The 23,773-nt window shown below is 40.4% G+C and overlaps 1 pseudogene; it reads right to left on the reverse strand.

Moving 5' to 3' along the window:
- Positions 1–14,758, reverse strand: part of LOC115501761 — a 35,241-nt pseudogene extending 20,483 nt beyond the window's left edge.
- Between the last annotated feature and the right edge of the window lie 9,015 nt (positions 14,759–23,773).

Raw genomic sequence — 23,773 nt, forward strand, 5'->3', positions numbered from 1 at the left:
TGGTTTAAATTATTGAGTCTGGAAGGTAATGAGTGTGCCTAATTGAAATTTGTCTTCAGATATGCTTCCCTGATCTGCCTCTTTTCTAAAGTTAGTACTTAATTCATCCATTTCTTTATTCCTTCAGTAGGTGTTCATGAAGTATCAGGCATGACTCTACACGCTAGGAATTTGTGCTCAGCCCTAGTCCATCTCTCACTGTCTCTACCTGGATTCTAGCAATGGCCCAATACCTGGTCTCTCCATCCCAACTCCATGTGCTCCCAAGTCCAAAAACACAAAACTAAACCCATTTTGTTTCAGCTTCAAAAGCTTCTGGCAGTGTATAAAATCTAAACCTTCCAGAGTGGCTTTCAAGACCCCTCAGAACCTAACGCCCATCTACTTTCTGCTAAAAAGTACTTTTTTATGAAGAGTAAAATCATGACTCTCATACAGATATGAAGTGAACACCTGTCTCATACAGATATGAAGTGAACATTTTATTTGGCCCACTGATTAGTAAGGACCTGGTAAGGTGTTATTAAGATCAAGTTCAAAGGAGTATCTTCTACAGAGCAGACACGTGTACAGACACTCAGGAATACTGAAATGAATTTATTTTTTTAATGTTTATTTATTTATTTTGAGAGGGGGGCAGAGAAAGAGAGGGAGAAAGGATCCCAAGCAGGCTCTGTGCTGTCAGCATGAAGCCTGACTCAGGGCTCAATCTCACAAACTGCTGGATCATGTCCTGAGCTGAGACTAACAGTCGGATGCTTAACCAACTGAGCCACCCATGTGCCCCTGAAATTAATTTCTTAACAGAAGCAAAACAGAATGCTTCCTTCCACCTGTATGGCTTGGGGTTGGTGGAGGTGGGGAATCAACTATACCTCCACCTGACAAAATTGATTTTCGTTTCTCTAGACAAGAATCACTTGCCTTACTCTTAGAGTTGTATAACTTACAGGGTTGTAAATAACTCAGACAGTGAGAGGCACAGATCACTATAGAACCACATAATATGGAAGAGTGCACTGGACAATGCCCAGCATTCTGTAAGATACCCAGTAATCTTTTCTTTTTCCTTTTTTTCCATTTCAAAGTCTGATCATTTTTTTATACCTTCCAGCCTCATCATCAACTGTTTCCTCAGCCCTTCACCCTATGTTATTGCCACACTATGCTCCTCATAGCTGCCTAGGAAAGCCCCATGTGCTTCTGTTCACAATTCTTGTGCACTTTCTGTACCCTCTGCATGGAATGGACCCACTCTCTATTTGGAAATATACCCATCTTTCTATTTATTCAGCATATACTTCCTTCTACATCAATAATAGGCCAAGAAGTAATGATTCAGAGGTGAAGAAGAAAGGCAAGGTCTCAGCCTAGCCTGGGAGTTATACTATACGTGTGCTATCTACCTTGAATCATCGAGACTTTAGAAAATGCACAGATGTCCAGCCATTGTGTAACTATGAGTGTCAGTGGGACTTCCCTTGGAGTGCCAGGACATTTCCACTGGTGATCATTCTGAATGAAAGAGGAGCCCTCAAAGGAGACTGAGAAGGAACATTCGGCAGAGGCAAAAGGACCAGAAGAGACCAAGACAAGACAATCAGAGCAGGAGGAAGGACTGGCCACCAATGCAACCACCATGGAGAGGTCCAGCAAGAATATGAATTAAATACGCCCGTATGTTTTGGAAACCACATTTTGCAGAGTGTTTCCATGGAAAGACAGAAGCAGAAGTTATTTTACTCTGGGCTATAAAATGACATAAGGGGTAGAGAATTGTAGAGACTGGATGTGGTTTTTTTCTTTTCAAAGAGTAGAAATTCAATTTAGAACTAGAAAGGGGAGAAGGATGGAAAGAGAAAGTGTAAGTATATCTGCTAAGTCATTTCCCAAAGCAAAGCCAGCTATATTATCATGCAGAAAGAGCACTGGATTTGGACTACAAGCAAAACAAAACAAACAAAAAACACACAAACCTTGCATTCAGATCCTCCTTACGAGATTTGGGGTTTGCTATGCAATCTCTTTGGGCTTTAGTTTTCTTTTTTTAAAAAATTTTTTTTCCAACGTTTATTTATTTTTAAGACAGAGAGAGACAGAGCATGAACGGGGGAGGGGCAGAGAGAGAGGGAGACACAGAATCGGAAACAGGCTCCAGGCTCTGAGCCATCAGCCCAGAGCCTGACGCGGGGCTCGAACTCCCGGACCGCGAGATCGTGACCTGGCTGAAGTCGGATGCTTAACCGACTGCGCCACCCAGGCGCCCCTGGGCTTTAGTTTTCTTATCTGTACGGTGGGTATGGTAATGCCTCAAAATATCATTCAATGACATAATCTTTATAAAAGAACATAATATAAAGTCTAGGACACATCATTTGTTCAATATGTATTATTTTAAGCCTCAGAGAGACATTCACTGAGGTTTGGTTTGTTTTTTACATCCCATCTGGCTGGGGTTCCAGAAGTGAAGAGTAAAAGTACCCACTGTCCAAGGGCTTTGAATTCTTGGTAGTAAGAATTTGCATTTCAGGATCCGTTCCTAAGTAAGAACCTGGGAGATGATCTTGCTTTGCTTTGCTTTACTGAAGGGCAAGGCCCCCAAAGGTGATCGCAGAACAGACCCGAGAAACCAGGTCTCTTGAGAATGGTACCCTGCCTTTTCCTCCTTACTAATTAGACCCCAGAAAGACTCTAAGATGGAACAAGTGGGAAATGTGAACAGCTCCTTTTTATCGCTGAGGAGACTGAAGCAGCTCAAAGTAGAACTGATGCAAACCCTAGGCCTCCTATGACTAATCTACCACCAATCACCCTCAAGCCCCCAAACCTTCCACTCCCACCCCCGAGGAAGAATTAACTACTTGAACAGATGACTTTAGGTTTCCCTTCTGTCTTCAAGAGGGGAAAACTTCACTTTCTTTTCTCTAGACAGCATCCTAATTTGTTTCCACTTAGCCACATAGCTCAGGACAAGAGCTTTTAAAATTAATGATGCTTTTCTAAGAGCAACTGCTTCTGCTCTAATCACATGCTATTTCTTGCTACCCACGGAGCCCAACATTAAGACTGCCTAAAGAAATCATCAAATTGCCCAAAATGCACTGCTCTCAAGCCTCCAGGTTGCTTAATAAATGATGATGAGTCACCCTTAGCTAGGTAGTCACCTCACATCCCTTACAATGTGAGCTTTCATGTCAATATGCTCCCTAGGAGGCAAATGTGGGCTGGGAAAGGTCAAGGCTCAGGGTTTTCGAAAACCTTCCCAGCCGTGTTTGTTTGGTTTTTTTTTATTTTTTTTTTTATTGAGGTAAATCACATAACATACAATTAGCTATTTTATTTTTTTATCTATTTTTTAAAATTTATTTATTTTGAAAGAGAGAAGAGATCAGGGGAGGAGCAGAGAGAGAGAGGGAGAGAGAATCCCAAGGAGGCTCTGCGCTTTCAGCAGCTAGATGCTTACTGACGGAGACACCCAGATTTAGCTATTTTAAAGTGGACAATCAGTTGTATTCAGTATTTCCACACAGTTTTGTGCAACCATGAGCTCTCTATGGTTTCAAAACTTGCTCATCACCCCATTAAAACGCCTTGCACCCATTTAAGAAGTCATTCTTCACTCGCCCTTACCCACATCCCCTGGTACCACTAATCTGCTTTCTGTCTCAGTGGATTTGCACATTCTGGATACATCATATGAAAGGAATCATACGTGACCTTTTGTGCCTGGATTCTTTCACCTAGTGTAATGTTTTCAAGGTTTATCCATGTTGTAGCATGTATCAGCACTTCATTCCTTTTTATGGCTGAATAGTATTCCGTTGTGTGTATATACCACAATTTGTCTATCCACTCATCTGTTGGTGGACACCTGGCTTGTTTTCACTTTTGGATTATGATGAGTAATGCTGCTATGAACATTCTTGTACAGATTTCTGTGTGGATCCCAGTGTGTTTGATATGCCTCTTCACTCCTTCAGCTCATGAAGAACGCTTGACTGGAACAACTTCCATGAAACCTTCAGCAAGAAGGAACAAGATATTCTTAAGGACAAAGGGATGTTCTTTTTTGTCATTTTTAGTTCACTGCATGATTTTATTGAAAATGTTTAGCATAGTATTGAGAAACATCGTGTTCCCTACAGACGCCAGAGTGTCACTATTCCTGGATATTGCCATCATACAGTATGGTCTAATATGAATGTCTGTAAATGTTTTTATATAATTTAAGTTTGGGATTCAATGACTTTTGCATGTTCTTATTTCCCTGACTCCTTTATTTGACGACATAGAGGCTGAGCCTCTCCTGATTCAACAGAGTTAGACATGATCAGAAAATGTGGTTGGTGTTTAGGACCAATGAGGAGCAAGAGCTGGGGAAGGCCTGGGATCAACTGATTACAGAGGATCTTTATCAACTTGGTTGGGTAGCAATCTGAAAATCTTAAAATTTGGCCCCTGAATATGGCCAAATTCATACCAATTAAGTCACAAATGTATATAAAATACTTTAAAATACAGAAGTGATGTTAAGTAATGGTAGAACAATACACTCTCAAGCCAGGGATAGACAGTGCAAACTTCTAACTCATGTTTTCTTTCTGAGGATCATGATTGTAAAACTAGTTCAATATATTCTTAGACTCCAAATATCTCAAAGTCAAATGTTTATCTCGAAATCAACTGGTTTTAGCCATGTCAACATGTCTGTATTGAGAACAAACTGAGGGTGGATAGGGGCGTGGGGGAGAGGGGAAAATGAGTGATGGACATTGAGAGGGCACTTGTTGGGATGAGCACTGGGTGTTGTATGTAAGTCAATTTGACAATAATTTTTTTTAATTTTTTTTTTAATTTTTTTTTTCAACGTTTTAATTTATTTTTGGGACAGAGAGAGACAGAGCATGAACGGGGGAGGGGCAGAGAGAGAGGGAGACACAGAATCGGAAACAGGCTCTAGGCTCTGAGCCATCAGCCCAGAGCCCAACGCGGGGCTCGAACTCACGGACTGCGAGATCGTGACCTGGCTGAAGTCGGACGCTTAACCGACTGCGCCACCCAGGCGCCCCTTAATTTTTTTTTTAAATTTATATCCAAGTTAGTTAGCATATAGTGCAACAATGATTTCAGGAGTAGATTCCTCAATTCCCCTCACCCATTTAGCCCATCCCCCCTCCCACAACCCCTCCAGTAGCCCTCTGTTTGATCTCCATATTTAAGAGTCTCTTATGTTTTGTCCCCCTCCCTGCTTTTGTATTATTTTTGCTTCCCTTCCCTTATGTTCATCTTTTCTGTATCTTAAAGTCCTCATATGAGTGAAGTCATATGATATTTGTCTTTCTCTGACTAATTTCGCTTAGCATAATACCCTCCAGTTCTATCCACGTAGTTGCAAATGACAAGATTTCATTCTTTTTGATTGCTGAGTAATACTTCATTGTATATATATACCACTTCTTTATCCATTCATCCATCGATGGACATTTGGGCTCTTTCCATACTTTGGCTATTGTTGATAGTGCTGCTATAAACATTGGGGTGCATGTGCCCCTTCGAAACAGCATCCCTGTATCCCTTGGATCAATACCTAGTAGTGCAATTGTTGGGTCATAGGGTAGTTCTATTTTCAATTTTTTTAGGAACCTCCATACCGTTTTCCAGAGTGGCTGCACCAGCTTGCATTCCCACCAGCAATGCAAAAGAGATCCTCTTTCTCCACATCCTCGCCAACATCTGTTGTTTCCTGAGTTATTAATGTTAGCCATTCTGACAGGGGTGAGGTGGTATCTCATTGTGGTTTTGATTTGTATTTCCCTGATGATGAGTGATGTTGAGCATCACTTACTCAAGTGATGTCGCTTGGCCATCTGGATGTCTTCTTTGGAGAAGTGTCTATTCATGTCTTTTGCCCATTTCTTCACTGGATTATTTGTTTTTTGGGTGTTGAGTTGGATAAGTTCTTTATAGATTTTGGATACTAACACTTTATCTGATATGTCATTTGCAAACATCTTCTCCCATTCTGCCAGTTGCCTTTTATTTTGCTGATTGTTTCCTTCGCTGTACAGAAGTTTTTATTTTGATGAGGACCCAGTTGTTCATTTTGCTTTTATTTCCCTTGCCTCTGGAGACGTGTTGAGTAAGAAGTTACTGCGGCCAAGATCAAAGAGGTTTTTGCCTGCTTTTTTCTCGAGGATTTGATGGCTTCCTGTCTTACATTGAGGTCTTTCACCCATTTTGAGTTTATTTTTGTGTATGGTGTAAGAAAGTGGTCCAGGTTCATTCTTCTGCATGTCTCTGTACAGTTTTCCCAGCACCACTTGCTGAAGAGACTGTCTTTATTCCATTGGATATTCTTTCCTTCTTTGTCAAAGATGAGTTGGCCATATGTTTGTGGGTCCAATTCTGGGTTCTCTATTCTATTCCACTGATCTGAGTGTCTGTTCTTGTGCCAGTACCATACTGTCTTCATGATTACAGCTTTGTAGTATAGCTTGAAGTCTGGGATTGTGATGCCTCCTGCTTTGGTTTTCTTTTTCAAGATTGCTTTGGCTATTCGGGGTCTTTTCTGGTTCCATACAAATTGTAGGATTATTTGTTCTAACTCAGTAAAGAATGCTGGTGTTCCTTTGATAGGGATCGCGTTGAATACGTAGATTGCTTTGGGTAGTATCAACATTTTAACAATATTTGTTCTTCCTATCCAGGAGCATGGAATCTTTTTCCATTTCTTTGTGTCTTCTTCAATTTCTTTCATCAGCTTTCTACAGTTTTCAGTGTATAGATTTTTCACCTCTTTGGTTAGATTTATTCCTAGGTATTTTATGGGTTTTGGTGCAACTGTAAATGGGATCAATTCCTTGATTTCTCTTTCTGTCGCTTCATTGTTGGTGCATAGGAATGCAACCGATTTCCGTGCATTGATTTTATATCCTGCAACTTTGCTGAATTCATGAATCAGTTCTAGCAGGTTTTTTTTGGTGGAATCTTTTGGGTTTTCCATATAGAGTATCATGTCAGCTGCGAAGAGTGAAAGTTTGACCTCCTCCTGGCCGATTTGGATGCCTTTTATTTCTTTGTGTTGTCTGATTGCAGAGGCTAGGACTTGTAATACTATGTTGAATAACAGTGGTGAGATTGGACATCCCTGTCTTGTTCCTGACCTTAGGGGGAAAACTCTCAGTTTTTCCCATTGAGGATGATGTTAGCATTGGGTCCTTCATATATGGATTTTATGATCTTGAGGTATGCTCCTTCTATCCCTACTTTCTTGAGGGTTTTTACCAAGAAAGGATGTTGTATTTTGTCAGATGCTTTCTCTGCATCTACTGAGAGGATCATATGGTTCTTGTCCTTTCTTTTATTGATGTGATGAATCACATTGATTGTTTTATGGATATTGAACCAGCCCTGAGTCCCAGGTATAAATCCAACTTGGTCGTGGTGAATAATTTTTTTAATATATTGTTGGATCCTGTCGACTAATATCTTGTGGAGGATTTTTGCATCCATGTTCATCAGGGAAATTGGTCTGTAGTTCTCCTTTTTAGTGGGGTCTTTGTCTGGTTTTGGAATCAAGGTAATGCTGGCTTCATAGAGTTTGGAAGTTTTCCTTCCATTTCTATTTTTTGGAACAGCTTCAAGAGAATAGGTGTTGCCACTTCCTTAAATGTTTGGTATAATTCCCCTGGAAAACCATCTGGCTCTGGACTCTTGTTTGGGGGGAGATTTTTGATTGCTAATTTGATTTCTTTACTAGTTATGGGTCTGTTCAAATTTTCTATTTCTTCCTGTTTCAGTTTTAGTCATGTATATGTGTCTAGGGATTTGTCCATTTCTTCCAGATTGCCCATTTTATTGGCATATAATTGCACATAATATTCTCTTCTTATTGTTTTTATTTCTGCTGTGTTGGTTGTGATCTCTCCTCTTTCATTCTTGATTTTATTTATTTGGGTCCTTTCCTTTTTCTTTTTGATCAAACTGGCTAGTGGTTTATCAATTTTGTTAATTCCTTCAAAGAACCAGCTTCTGTTTTCATTGATCTGTTCTACTGTTTTTTGGTTTCGATAGCATTAATTTCTGCTCTAATCTTTATTATTTCCTGTCTTTTGCTGGTTTTGGGTTTAATTTGCTGTTCTTTTTCCAGCTCTTTAAGGTGTAAGTTTAGGTTGGGCATCTGAGATCTTTCTTCCTTCTTTAGGAAGGCCTGGATTGCTATATACTTTCCTCTTATGACCGCCTTTCCTGCATCCCAGAGGTTTTAGGTTGTGGTGTTATCATTTTCATTGGCTTCTATGAACTTTTTAATTTCCTCTTTAACTTGTTGGTTAGCCCATTCATTCTTTAGGAGGATGTTCTTTAGTCTCCAAGTATTTGTTACCTTTCCAAATTTTTTCTTGTGGTTGATTTCGAGTTTCATAGTGTTGTGATCTGAAAATATGCACAATATGATCTCGATCTTTTTTGTACTTGTTGAGGGCTGATTTGTGTTCTAGCATGTGGTCCATTCTTGAGAACATTCCATGTGCACTGAAGAAGAATGTATATTCTGCTGCTTTAGGATGAAATATTCTGAATATATCTGTTAAGTCCATCTGGTCCAGTGTGTCATTCGAAGCCATTGTTTCCTTGTTGATTTTTTAATTAGATGATCTGTCCATTGCTGTGACTGGGGTGTTGAAATCCCCTACTATTATGGTATTACTATCAATGAGTTTCTTTATGTTTGTGATTGATTTATATATTTGGGTGCTTTCACATTTAGTGCATAAATGTTTACAATTGTTAGGTCTTCTTGGTGGATAGACACCTTAATTATGATATAATGTCCTTCTTCATCTCTTGATACAGTCTTTATTTTAGAGTCTAGATCGTCTGATATAAGTATGTTTACTCCAGCTTTCTTTTGTTGACCATTAGCATGATAGATGGTTCTCCATCCTCTTACTTTCAATCTGAAGGTGTCTTTAGGTCTAAAGTGAGTCTCTTGTAAACAGCATATAGATGGATCTTGTTTTCTTATCCATTCAGTTACCCTATGTCTTTTGATTGGAGCATTTAGTCCATTGACATATAGAGTGAGTACTGAAAGATATAAATTTATTGCCATTATGTTGCTTGTAGAGTTGGAGTTTCTGCTGGTGTTCTCTGGTCATTTCTAGTCTTTGTTGTTGCTTTGGGTCTTTATTTATTTGTTGTTGTTGTTTTTTTTTTTTCATCTTTTCTCCCCTCAGAGAGTTCCCCTTAAAATTTCTTGCAGGGCTGGTCTAGTGGTCACAAACTGCTTTCATTTTTGTTTGTCTGGAAAACTTTTTATCTCTCCTTCTATTTTGAATGACAGCCTTGCTGTGTAAAGAACTCTTAGCTGCATAATTTTCTGATTCAGCACATTGAATATATCCTGCCACTCCTTTCTGGCCTGCCAGGTTTCTGTGGATAGATCTGCTGCAAACCTGATCTGTCTTCCCTTGTAGGTTAAGGATTTTTTTTCCCTTGCTGCTTTCATGATTCTCTCCTTGCCTCAGTATTTTGTGAATTTGACTATGATATGCCTTGTTGATGGTCCGTTTTTGTTGACTCTAATGGGAGTCCTCTCTGCTTCCTGGATTTTGATGTCTGTGTCTTTCCCCAGGTTAGGAAAGTTTTCTGCTATGATTTGCTCACATAAACCTTCTACCCCTATTTCTCTCTCTTCCTCTTCTGGAACCTCTATGATTCTGATGTTCCTTTTTAATGAGTCACTGATTTCTCTAATTCTTAAATTGTGCTCTTTTGCCTTAATCTCCCTCTTTTTTTCTGCTTCATTATTCTCCATAAGTTTGTCCTCTATATCACTGATTCTCTGTTCTGCCTCATCCATCCTTGCCGCCGTGGCCTCCATTTGAGATTGCAGCTCAGTTATAGCATTTTTTATTTCATCCTGACTAGCTTTTACTTCTTTTATCCCTACAGAAAGGGATTCTAATCTATTTCCAACTCCATCTAGTATTCTTATCATCATGATTCTAAATTCTGGTTCAGACATCTTGCTTGTATCTGTGTTGGTTAAGTCCTGGCTGTTGTTTCTTCCTGCTCTTTCTTTTGGGGTGAATTCCTTCATTTCACCATTTTGAAGGGAGAAATGGAATTAATGAGGTAAAAAATTAAAATTAAAAAAAATAAAATTTAAAAATATTAAAATTTAAAAAATATTAAAATTAAAAAATTAAAAACAAACACATACACACAAAATCGAATAAATGATGCTAGATCCTAGGTGTGTTTTGGTCTGGGTGTTGAAAGGGGCTTGATAGACTAGAAAAAAAAAGAGGAAAGAAAAAAGAAATAATGAGAAATAAATCATTTGAAAATTTGAAAAAATGAATACACTGAAGTAGACTAAAATGAAATGATGGAAGTAAAATAGAATTTGAAAAAATTTACACAAAAGTAAAAAATATAGTAGAAAAAAATTAAAGAAAAATATTTTTAATAAAAATTGAAAATAAAAATTAATTTTTTCTCTTTCCATATTCAAGAAAAAAGAAAATAAATGAAAAGGAAAAAAGAAAAAAGAAATAAAATTGAAAAGATGGACCAGCGAACAGACTGAAATATGACTGAAATTACTTCATTTTCCCCTAGAAGTCAGACTATGAAGTATTATATAGTCTATAAACAAAGGAGGCAGGAGAGACTTGGGGTCCTGAAAAGTGAGGTTGGCCCACTTGGGTGGGGCTTAGTGTAACAGCTCTGTTCTCCACTAGATGGCGCTGCTTAGCTTACTGGGGCGGCTTGTTGTGATGCTTGTAGGTGCGTATACGCATGCGCGTGAGCGGTGAAAATGGCATCACCCAGCAACCCAGTCTCTAGTGTTGGAACTCTGTTCTCACCGATCCGCAATCACGCACCCATCCTTTGTCTCTGGCTTCATCCGCTCCCCGCTTTTACACAGTCTGTGACAAAGTCCCAGGCAGCACCTCCCTCCTGCGTTTTGTCTCCAATGTGACTGTTTTTCCCGACCCCTTACTTCTGAGGGACTATGGCTTTGACCTGTTATGCTCCTCTACAGAGGGTCTCACCGAGCAATGGCCGGGTGCCGGGTGCACCCAGAAACGTTTGCAGGTCCGTGCTGTTACCGATGTCCAGAGACTGTGGCCAGGTGCCAGCCCGCCCCAGAAAAAGTTTGCGAGACAGTGTAGCAGCAGCGTTTCGGGGATTATGGAAAATCACAACACACATTTGGCATCAGGCTTCACCCACAACGACCTTGTTCCAGCACCAGCGAATGTGGCTGTTCTCCTGGGTCCATTGGGGCCTTGCCTTTGGGGGACCCACACAGCCGCTACCAGGTGTCCTCCCAGCAGGGGAACTGCCTCTCCCCGTGTGGCCTGAAGAACCCCGGACCCCACTCTGCTCCTGGGGATTCGCCCTTCCCACCAGAGCACCGCCAGGTATGGAGCTGCGGCGTTTCAGACTCTGCCCTCCCCTGTTTACAGTCTTAATGGAATTTAAACCCTCTCCTTTCTCCTTTCTCCCTTTTTAGTTCAGTCCCTGCGGCTGTTTCCACTTTTCCACTTTCTCTCCAGCTGCTTTTTTGGCGGCATGCTTTTCCTGTATCCCCCCCACCCCCATCTCCGTCCCCTCTCCGCACACAAAATTGGCTCCCTGCCCTCTGTGGCTTCTCTCTCCCTCAGTTTACCTCTCTGCGCCTTGTATGTGCTGAATTCTGTGGTTCAGGTTGTGTAGACTGTTGTGTGAATCCTCAGATCAGTTTTCTAGGTGTGCAGGATGGTTTAGTGTTGGTCTGGCTGTATTTCATGCACACAAAAAACTTCCATGCTGTTCTGCCATCTTGACTCCTCCTTGACAATAAATCATATTTTTTAAAAAACATGCCTGTATTGGCATGTCAGATGTCTTCATAAACAGGTCAAAAACTACATTTCCATTTCTCCAAGGAAAGATATTCAAATGCAGAATTCATGTATTTCTCAAAAATAATAAATACTACATGGCTTCAAAACATGGCCCTTTCATCATGCTAAACCAATTCTTTCCAGATATACATTGTTACATTGTAATGCTTGTCAGATTTAAATAAAGTTCTCACTTGAAAGCTCCACACCTTGTCTTCCATAACAACTAAATGCTCCTTGCTAGCTTTAATTTTGACCTCTTACTATATCAGAGTTTAAAACTGCAAATGGTGGGGCGCCTGGGTGGCTCAGTTGGTTGAGCATTCAACTTCAGCTCGGGTCATGATCTCACGGTTCATGACTTCGAGCCCCGTGTCGGGCTCGGTGATGAAAGCTCAGAGCCTAGAGCCTGCTTCGGATTCTGTGTCTCCTTCTCTCTCTGCCCCTCCCTCCACTTGCACTCTGTTTCTCTGTCTCTCAAAAATAAATAAACATTGAAAATAAAAATAAATAAATAAATCTGCAAATGGTATTCAAATCTCCTTGCTAACTAGCTTGGATTTTCAATTCAGAACTTAGATCAGAGATATACTGTCTCCCTTATGAAATTAGAGCAGAAGGGAGGTTCCCAGGCTTTGTCTAGCCAGGCAAATCCCCACCTTTCTTTTTGATCTGAATTATTCAGGTTGCATATTCCAGCCAATATTTATCTAAAGTTCAACTTTTCTCTGTGGCAGTAGAGCATCTCACTTAGGGAACTGTTGTATATTATCAGCCTGTGGGTCACATAATCCTCAGTGAGATTTTCTCCATCCTCTCTTTTGGCAATTTTTGAACATTATCCCAATGGAACAATTAAGGTTTACTTATTAACACTTTTTCTTCACTTTCTCTTACCTATATCTTTCAGACAAAATCTGCAGTTAAAATCATTTGCTTAATAGACTTGCTGCTTCAGAATACAAAAAAGCAAATAGGTATTTAATATGAATGAAATAAATACAGAAAGGGGATAGTGTTTAAATATGCCTTTAGAAGCACTCATAACAAATTTATCTACTTCTTATATCAAAAACCAAAATAAAAGATCAGACTGAATAAGTGTTAATGGATTTAAGGTAGTCTTTATTTTGAGGAAAATCCACAACATAAAACGATTGAGGAAAAAATGATGCATATATTAGAGCACACCTCAAAAAACTAAGAAATACTGGACAGCTTCCAGCTTCAATTTGCAACCCACTAAGGCAGTCAGAAATTGCTCATCAATTTGATGATAAGTTTGAAGAGAGTAGCTCTATTGCTGGACAGAACTTTGGGATTTTAAGACTTAGAAGTTGAAGTAAGTGTGGGTACTTACCACGTGTTTTTAGAAGTGGTAGTTTTAAAAATTGTGGTGATGTCCCGGTTGGATTAGAGGTAATTCATAAAACTGCATTTATTTATGATTACATTGCCTGATTTGTTTAACTCCTATGAGAAAATAAATGATTCACTGGCATTTTTAGCTAAATGAAATTTGGTTTAAATTAAGCAAAATAGCTAACTGGCTTATTTGAACCCTGAAAGTTAACATTCGGGGTATTTCATGATTTTCTAATGTACACTTGAAAGGAGAGAGCTAATTTGGGCTTTACTTGAATGTTCATAATATATTATTACATGTAAACTAGTACACAAAATGTTTTCATAGGAAGCTATCTTTGACAACCTCAGAAGTATGTAAAATATGAATTTCCTCAAGGGGATTATATTGTATAAGAAAATTGTGCAATTATATGATTGTGGTCTAAGACTATCATAAGAACAAAGGTAAAAGTTCCCCGTCACAACAAGACAAAATGGCACCAACACTTCTTTTTTTGTTGTTTTAATGTTTATTTTTTTATTTTGTGAAAGAGAGCATGCATGCAAGGGACGGGCAGAGAGAGAGAGAGAGAGTCCCAAGCAGGCTCCGCTCAATCAGTGCTCAGCCCAATGTGGGGCTCAATCTCACGACTGTGAGATCATGACCTAAGCTGAAATCAAGAGTTGGATGTTTAACCAACTGAGCCACTCAGGCGCTCTGACACTGACATTTCTCATTCAAGTTCAGTTAAAAACCAAACGAGCATTCCTGTATCCCTAGCCACTGTTTCCTAAAACCACAAAGATACGTTCCAAGGCTTAAAACAGAGATCTGATGCTTTAATAGTCATCATTCTATATTTTACTGAATTCTGAAGTGAAAAAAAATTTAATTCAAGATATCACGTGTGAAATCATAATATCGTGGAGATATGAAGGGCCATGGCTAAACAAGTGGGAGACACGCACCATTGTCTGCCCTTCTGATTGCCTCAGCCAAAATCATTGAAACACCCGTAACTTGCATCTTAGAGCAATGTTTTGTTTTGTCCTCTTGTAGAATGGTCTCTGTGATGTTGATAGCTACAGAGGCAGCATTATTAATTCTGGAAATAGCTGGCCCAGAGAAGATCCCATGAGTAAAGATGGCATAAACTTTAGTGGCTTTGGTGTAGCGTGGCTTGACTGCAGTATATAGCATATGTTGTCCACAAGGATGGCTACCTGATCTTTAATTAAGCACCAGTCCGAATCATGCTACCCACCTCCATGGCTCTCCTTCTTTCTCTGTGTGCCAAGGCCAACACCACATGCAGTCTGTCCGTGAATGATGCAGCCTCCTGCTTTGGGAGAAATGACAACACACATCCTCTGGTCGGCAATATTCTCTTGTTTCTCCATGTGAGTCACTCACAGAGATGGCAAAGAAGTCCTGGATGAGCAGCATGTAGGCCCACGGTAGTGATGTGATCTGCCCCAGCTACTGGAAGCACAGAATTATTTGGGAACATAGTACTTCTGGAGGTCATCCCAGGAAGCAAGTGGGGGAGCAGAGAAGTATGTGATGGGATGTGTTAATGCTGCTATGACAGCTAGGGCTCCACCCCATTGAGATCCCTCCAGGAGACTGAGTAGAACACACCTGAGAATTACCCCTACCTAGAAGCAAGAGAGCTGGAATTTTTATCCATCAACTCCTGTCCCCGTTAGTCAAGAGTCACTCTTGGGGGCAGTAAATTCCAGGCATAGCATGCGCATGAGGCCAGAGAAAACCTTCAAACAGAATCATGTGCTTGAGTAGGTAATTGATGTGACACAGAAGCTGACCACCCAAGTTAAAAGTGACCTCCATGGTGGTCCAAGGGGCTATTGCAGGGGGCACTGACAGCATCTTTTACAGTTCCCAGAACCCACTCTACAGGCCGACCCCTCAACTTCCACAACTCAACCACAATCTCCTCTCTCAGATGTTCTTGTTGTCTATTTTAACTAGATTTTATCTGGATTGAAACAGTGATGGGGTGGGGAGTGGTTTCCCTGTAGTGTGCATTGGGCTAGCCCCCAACTGTAGTTCAGGAAAGGACAAGACCTAACATGTGTTAAATACCCACTATAGGCCAGATTCTATACATACAAAGACTCAGGGTGATGCTCAAAACAGCCCTATGACATACATAATATCCTCCCAATTCTATATATGTATACATATCCATACACATACACATATACATATGAAAACTGAGACCTGGAGAGACAAGTAACTTACTCCATCTCGAATGGCTAGAAAGTGACAATGCCAACAAGCAAACCAAGTGTGCTTAACTCCAAAACCTCCTGCCTTTTCCTCCTAACACATAAAGAGAAACCAGAGTCTCTTCACCTCTCAGGAAAAACATTTCCCCTAGATCAAGAGACCCCGCTTAAATAATTCCTGAAAACTTCAGAAAGTTCCAGTTCTCCCAGAGCTTAGCGTGAAATAAACCTGATTGCCCAGCAAAATATCTTTTACTAATACTGAAATTGTACCTGACCCCTGAACTACATAAACCACTCCTTAATACACATCCACTCAACACAAAGACCTTTACATATCAGGCTATTTTTGCTGCTTTGAGTTTATATGAGGAGGAACTGCTGTGGAACAGGCCACAGGACAGAAACCTACATGACCTTCCTCTAGGGGGAACATTTCCAAGAAATTCAGCACCTATTAAGTGGAAAGAATCTGGGTGACGTGTGTGTGGCAGTATTTTCACGGGTCCATCATGCAACTTTTAAAACACTATGCCCAACACCTTGGTGGCATTTTAGAAAGCTTCAGGGCCTTGGCATAGTCTGTCCCCACTACCTGGAATGCTTTTCCCCTTCCTGGGCAAACAACCACTGAAACTCAGCTCAATGATTACCTTTTCTGGAAAGCCTTTCCTGACCCCCTCCTAATGGAGGTGATCACTCTCCCCTTCTCTTTGTGCACCTACAGTCCCCTCTTTCCATTCCACCTCTAGCTGTCCATAGGGGCTCATTTGTGGTCCCCATCGCTATGGAAAATCCCTTAAGATTCTGCAATCTCCACCTGTAGTAATGTGAGCACCCAATCTGGATCTAGAAGAAAACCTGGGCCAAACTGTCCCACTGAGCATATCACTTCTTTCCTGTCCTTTTCTCACCCCTTTGCTGGCACAGGTTGCCTCTTGCCTGACTTAATTTTCTCCACTAATTAAATGTCACACTTCCAGCAGCAATCACCAAGAGATGCTCTCCAGGCAATTCAGTAGGGGCAAAAATAAGGTCCTTCCCATTTCTTACTACCCTCTTGAGATGTTGATGGTGAGGCTGACTATAACTAATGACAAATAATAGGGTTGCCATGAGGAAGTATTAATGTGGCCCATGGCTTAAGGAGCAGTAATTAGGAGAAAAAATGCCTTCCTTGCTTCCCACTCCCACCCCCACCCCCCCCCACCGTCCACATGTTCCAAAAGCTAATGTATTCATCACACTGTATCACACTTAGGAGATCCCTCCTATCTTTCTGGCCAAGCAGGGAGCTTCTGAAAGGCAGACACAAAGTAAGTGCTCGACAAATGTTAGCTTTATTAATGAATTAATGATAACTATGAACAAAATTTGAAATCTCCCTGCTTCTTTCATTCCAAACTTAAAACGAATTGCTTTGTAAGTTCAGCCATTTTCTGATTAATAAAGGCCACTTTCTCAGTCTCATCCTAAAAATAAAAAAGATTCCTACTCTGTTGTCACCACTTAATTCAACAAATATCTTTCGAGTCCCTTTGCCCAAGCACTGTGCTTTGTGATAGAAAATTCAAAGATAATAAGAGCTCAATTCTCAGAGGAAATGTTGTGGACTAAGTGGCAGGTAGCTTAAATTGTTGAAATGGAATTGCTGTGATGGAAAAATGATAAAAAAAATAAGTTGATCCAGAGTCTCTTTAAATAGTAGTGGTAACTACTGCCATTTATTGAGCACTTACTATATGATTGAAACTATACTGGATGCTTTACATATATTATCTTTGTTAATTTTTACAATTCTAAGAGGTGGTTATTCTTCCCAAATTACAAATGAGCGAATTGAGGCCAAAGACAGTAAGTAGCCACATAAATTCACACAACTAATAAAGGATTGATTGGGATTAGAGCCCAGGTAAATCTGATTCTGGAGCCCTTGTTTTTATCTACATTGTACTTAAGTTTTTTACAGTAAAAAAAGGGCACCTCAAGTAGAAAATGTGAATGAAAACAGATTCCTCTTTGTCAAAAATCAGTGTAAAATAATAACAATTCAACCCTTTACCTACCCTTGTGGTGTGATTCAACAGTAAGTACAGCAGAGTGGAAGCCTAGAAACCTCACTTTGAAGCTGGATTTGGGAAAAACACAAAAGCCTGGACTTTAGCAACAAACTGCCTGTTCCACAATGCACTCTGGTGGCCAGTTGGTGTCATTCATGGTTATTTTTAAATTTAAGAATGAGATTGTCAACCAAAGATTCAGTCAGGTTCAACCTTGGATAAAGTAGATTAAATCTGGGGTGCCTGGGTGTCTCAGTAGGTTAAGCATCTGACTTTGGCTCAGGTCATGATCTCATGGTCCGTGAGTTTGAGCCCCGCGTTGGGCTCTGTGCTGACAGTTCAGAGCCTGGAGCCTGCTTCAGATTCTGTGTCTCCCTCTCTCTGTTCCTCCTCCACTCGCACTCTGTCTCTCTCTCTCTCAAAAATAAATAAAGATTTAAAAAAAAAAAGTAGATTAAATCTGTCAAAATGTTTCAATATTTAGCCCTTATTCTGTTTTTGATACTTGGAAACAACCACCTTCAAATAGTTTCCTCTGTCTTATTCCCATTAGTCTGACTGCCAGTCTAACACAGGACTTACTTATTAAGTAGTAATCAATTACTAGTTAATTAATTTCAGTAAGAAACATTGAGGAATACAAAAACTTGTGGGTTAAAGTGGAAGGATGAACAGGATATTTGCAACAGGTCTTGGATAGTCACCACATAAAATATTTAGTAAAAACGGAGGAAAATGTAACTTTACAACGGAAAAAGCTGGCAAATATCAAAGCTCAAGATTAACAACATTAGAAATGGAACTAGTCTGGGGCACCTGGGTGGCTCAGTCGGTTAAGCGGCCGACTTTGTCTCAGGTCATGATCTCGCGGTCTGTGGGTTCGAGCCCCGCGTCGGGCTCTGTGCTGACAGTTCAGAGCCTGGAGCCTGTTTCAGATTCTGTGTCTCCCTCTCTCTGACCCTCCCCCATTCATGCTCTGTCTCTCCCTGTCTCAAAAATAAATAAAACATTAAAAAAAAAAAGAAATGGAACTAGTCGACGTAATGTGCAATGAGATGCACTCGGAAGGATAGGATTCCTCCTGTGACACACTTCAGAAATGCACACCCTGAGCTTACTCATGAGGAGACAACAAACAAATCCAATTTGAGGAATCTTTTACAATGGCTAGTCTGCAACCTTCAGAAATGTCGGAGTCATAAAAGTTAAGGAAAGACTGAAGAACTGTTAAATTGAAGGAGATTGGAGAAACCTGGCAACTGAATACAGCACATGATCCAGGCCTAGATCCTTTTGCCATGAACACTGTTACGGCAACTGATGAAAGCTGAGTCGGGTCTGAGTGTTTCTGATTCCTGCAACTTTTCTTCAGTGAGTCTGAATATATATATTTTATAAAATACGATTTTATTTTACAAAATACAGTTTTGTAAAGTGTATATTTACAATATATATTTTACAAAATATAATTTGAAAAATAAAAAGCCCCCTGCATAGGCATCCCTCTTTTGACTTATAATAATTTCACTAACATTCTTCTCACGTTCAATCCTAGAAGATCTCATATTTCCTTTACAATAAGGGCCCCCCTTTTTTTCAACTGATAGAAATCTACCACACCTCTGTGGGTGAAGCTGCAGTTTTGTACCCTGAAATCTAAAGATATGATTAGAACTTGTGTAATCAACACATCAACGCTCAAGAATGAAATTGAGACCACCTGGATGGGAAGTGACCCCCAAACCTATGGACAAATTCCTCCTTGGTCCAAAGTCCAACATTTGAGGCAGCAGATGAATCATTGCCTACCAAGGCTTGGCACTAACAATGTAAACTAGAACTCCACCAGTACTCCATAGCACACAGGGAACTTAGCTGCCTTGCAGTTTAAATGCAGCAAAAACTGTTCTCTCCACTAACACAACCACTAACATATACAGATTCTCTATCATCAGATCCTTGCTTTAGTCACACCTGCTTTAAAAGCTGTCTCTGCACCAATCTACACTCTAAGGTGTGGGGATAAGCTTAGGAACCCCCCAGGTTTACACCAATGGGTTGACAAGGCATAAAGAAATACAAATTCATGAAACGCTCACACCTGAGTTTGGGTAAACCAGATTGGCACCCCAAGGATAGGCGGTGCAAAGGCACCCCAAAATAGTGAGGGGGTGCAGAGCCCCCAGAATTGAGAGAGGCAAAGACCTAAAATAGGAACAGGCGCAAAGGTGCCCAATACATAGGTGTATGAAATAAACAAGATTAGATGTTCAGGGTGGAAGCACCCCCAATTTAGTACTGTAGCAGAAAAGCTGTTTTCACAGGATAGGGCCAGGTTAGGTAAATTGGTGAATTGGACTATGTACCGCTGTGCTGCAGGCAAAGCAGCCCAGAGCAGAGATGGTTAACCAAAGAAAAGGTGCCTTATTCACCCTGAGGTTATTTCCCCTGTCTCATCCCCCTAGGCTAGCTAAGATAAACAGAGGTGCTGCCTCATATCTGCTGTAAACAACCTTCAACCCAACTGCCCGGTGCCTGGATTTTGTTTTGTATTAACCCAAACCCCTAACCCCAAATATCTTCAAGACCCCCTTTCCCTCACGTTCACAAGTTAATGTTCACAGATTCATTGTCTCTTTGTGCACGTCCATCGCCATATTTGTAAGCCTTCTGATCCTAATAAAAATGGGGGAAGGACCCTTATTCAGGGCTCTTGTCTGTTCCCAGACATTAGCCATCTCTCGCTTTTCATCTTGCATTTTGCTCTCTTGCTAGACAAGAGAGAACTTTAGAGTCTACGACACTAAGGCTGTGGGTCTCAAGCTTTGATGAGGATTAGAATTAGCTGGGGAATTGGGGAACTCCATAAAAATACACAGGCCCAAGGCCCTATCCCACTTCAATAAGCCTGGACCTCTGTGTTCTTTACTGGCTCTCCAAGTGATTCTGATAGCAGTTTTCAAACCAAAATTGGAGAAAAACTTACACAAGTCACCAATGCCAGCATAGCCTCTGCCTTTGCTGCCCTCATTTTTGCTGAGGCCTCACCATCACTTTAGGGCCCAGCACATGCAGCCCTGCCTCCAGAGAGGAAACAACACCTGTGTAAAAACAGCCACTCACCAGCAACCTGCCAAAGTGAAAATCCTATATGGCCAACACCTAACACGAGAACATTTCAGCTTCAAACTAACCATTCTACTCTACTGGAATACTCACAGTATTTTCTTCCCCAATTTTATTGTCTAGACACAGTGCTCCTCACCCATGCATCAAACATGAGGGAATTTTAAAGGGCCCAGTAAATAGTATCTCTATTGTAGAACAGTGGTTCTTAACTATGGGTGATTATTTTGCTCTCAGATGACAATTGGCACCATCTGGAGCCATTTTTGTCACAACTGGGGAAAGGGAAGAAGAGGAAGGATGCTACTGGGATCTAGTGAATAGAGCCAGGGATGCTGCTAAAGATCCTACAATACACAGGACAGCCCCTACAACTAAGAGTTACCCAAAAATGTCGAGACCCTTATTTAGGGTAGTACCCATTCTAAACGAATTGCAGCATTAAGACAAAAACAGCAGCAGATGGGAGGCCTACCATCATCTTTATTACTGTTAAGACTAGATTAAGAGGTATCATTTACCCGTAGGCTAGTGAACTTCCTGTCACTGAACCCCAGAAATAGACTCATCTACCTTGCCGACTAAGTAATTGTATGCCTCTCTAAGTGAGGTCAGGCTTCTCTAAAACTCCTAGCATGTTGGAACTAAGAACATGTGCTCCTTGAAGGCTAATTCTTAGGGGGGGAAAAATGAAGAGTATGACCACCCATTTCCCATAGGATAGTGAATAAAAGGGTGAAAAGGGGGCACTAATACATTTGACCTCCCTCCAAAGAGAAAAAATAACAGGAGAAAAGCATTCCCCAACAAGGGTCAGAAGTGGCGAGGTGGGGCAACAGACTCCTAGTAGCTCCTGAGAACCAACTGCTAAATCAAGTTTGCAAGCTTGTGGTTAAACCCTTGGCAGCTTGAAATCAGCCACAGTAGGAGTACTTATACCGGATGAGGGTGGGGGAAGCACAAAGCAGTGCTTTGTTTTGGAAAATAAATTTGGATTGAAAAATAAAGAGGGGCACCTGCCTGGTTCAGTCAGTGGAGAATGCAACTCTTGATCTCGAGGTTGTGAGTTCGAGCCCCACTTTGGGTGTAAGGATTACTTAAAAATAAAATGTTAAAAAGAAATTTTTTAAGAAAAAAGAAAGGTGGATCCTTTTTTGTTGTGGAATCACTAAAATTGAAGATGGGATGCAAGATTCAAATGAAACAAAAATAACAAAACTATATCTAATCATAGCAAAGAGGGTCTTTCTAATCCATGTGTACCGATGATAAAAATCATAAAGGATGAGATCAACACATGACTACCTAAAAACACATTTACGCCAAAAAAAAAAAAAGTACCAAAAATAGACAAATTATAAACCGGGGAAATTACCTGCAAAATACATGACTAAGAGTAAACTCTTGGGGCGCCTGGGTGGCGCAGTTGGTTAAGCGTCCGACTTCAGCCAGGTCACGATCTCGCGGTCCGTGAGTTCAAGCCCCGCGTCGGGCTCTGTGCTGACTGCTCAGAGCCTGGAGCCTGTTTCCGATTCTGTGTCTCCCTCTCTCTCTGCCCCTCCCCCGTTCATGCTCTGTCTCTCTCTGTCCCAAAAAAATAATAAACGTTGAAAAAAAAATTTAAGAGTAAACTCTTTAACAATTCTTACAAATTAGTAAGAAAAAGACAAGCATCCCAATGGCAAAAGCCTCAGAAGTAATTCACAAAATACAAAGGAGTTCAAAATAATGAAAACTTTAAACATACTAGGTTTTGCCTATCACAGTGGCAAAGCGAGATGGTAGAGCATAGCCAACATCGGTAAGTATGTAGAGTACTATGGAAAAAAATACCATGAAAAACTGCTGGCAAAGTGTAGGATGGTACAAACTTTTTGTTGGCAACACTATAACCTTTGACATCACATTATGAATTTCTTCTAAGAAAAATAAAAATGTAGGGGCACCTGGGTGGCTCAGTCAGTTGAGCCTCCGACTTCGGCTCGGGTCATGATCTCAAAGCTCATGATTTTGAGCCCTGCTTCAGGCTCTATGCTGACGGCTTGGAGCCTGGAGCCTGCTGTGTCTCCCTCTCTCTCTGCCCCTCCCCCACTCACTGTCTCTCTCTCTCTCTCTCTCTCTCTCTCTCTCTCTCTCTCAAAAACAAACACTGAAATTTTTTTTAAAAAAATAGAAAAGAAAAATATATATAGACTACTATGGCCAATAATAAAAATCAGCTAAATTATGGTAAATCATTTAATGAAATACAATGCAAACATTAATGTTACTGAAACGACATGGAAAGATGTGCACCACTTAAATTTTTTTAAAAAGTCTTAAATGGGGCTACAGAATGGTGTATTCAGGATGAGCACGTTTTTGTAAAAATAATGTGTATGAGAGTGTACTGAGAAAGTCTAAGAAGGTATACAGCAAAGTGTAATGAATATTTTCCTTTTTACTTATCTCCATTTCTACAATGTGCATGTTACCTGTATATTTTGTTTTTTATTATTGAAGTATAGTTGACACACAATAGTTATACTAGTTTCAGGTGTACAACATAACGGTTCAACAATTCTAAACATTACACTATGCTCACCACTATAAGTGACTACACCATCTGTCATCATGTTATTATAATATTATTGACAATATTCCCCATGCTGTTACTTTCCACCTCCGTAACTTACTTATTTTATAACTAGAAGTTTGCTTGTTTTTGGGGGGTGTGGGGGGTTGTTTTTTGTTTTTTTGAGAGTGAGCGCATGCATGAAGGGCAGAGAGAGGGAGCAAGAGAGAGAATCCCAAACAGGCTCCACCCTATCAGAGCAGAGCCCAACGCAGGGCTCAAACTCAGGAACTATGAGATCATGACTTGAGCTGAAATCAAGAGTCAGACCCTTAACCGACTGAGCCACCCAGGTGCCTGCCCCAGTTTGCTTGTTTTTAACAGGAGTTAATGGAACTTAAGTTCGATAGAACAATCATTTCAAAGCATCAAGAGTTTAAATGGAATTCTGTAAGTAATCATTTCAGGTTTTTCAAACACAACTGTTCAAAATCAAAGTGTGTCATTTTGTTCGGAACAATTTTTGAGAATCA

Source organism: Lynx canadensis, chromosome A2 (genome assembly GCF_007474595.2).
Source record: "Lynx canadensis isolate LIC74 chromosome A2, mLynCan4.pri.v2, whole genome shotgun sequence".
NCBI lineage: Eukaryota > Metazoa > Chordata > Mammalia > Carnivora > Felidae > Lynx > Lynx canadensis.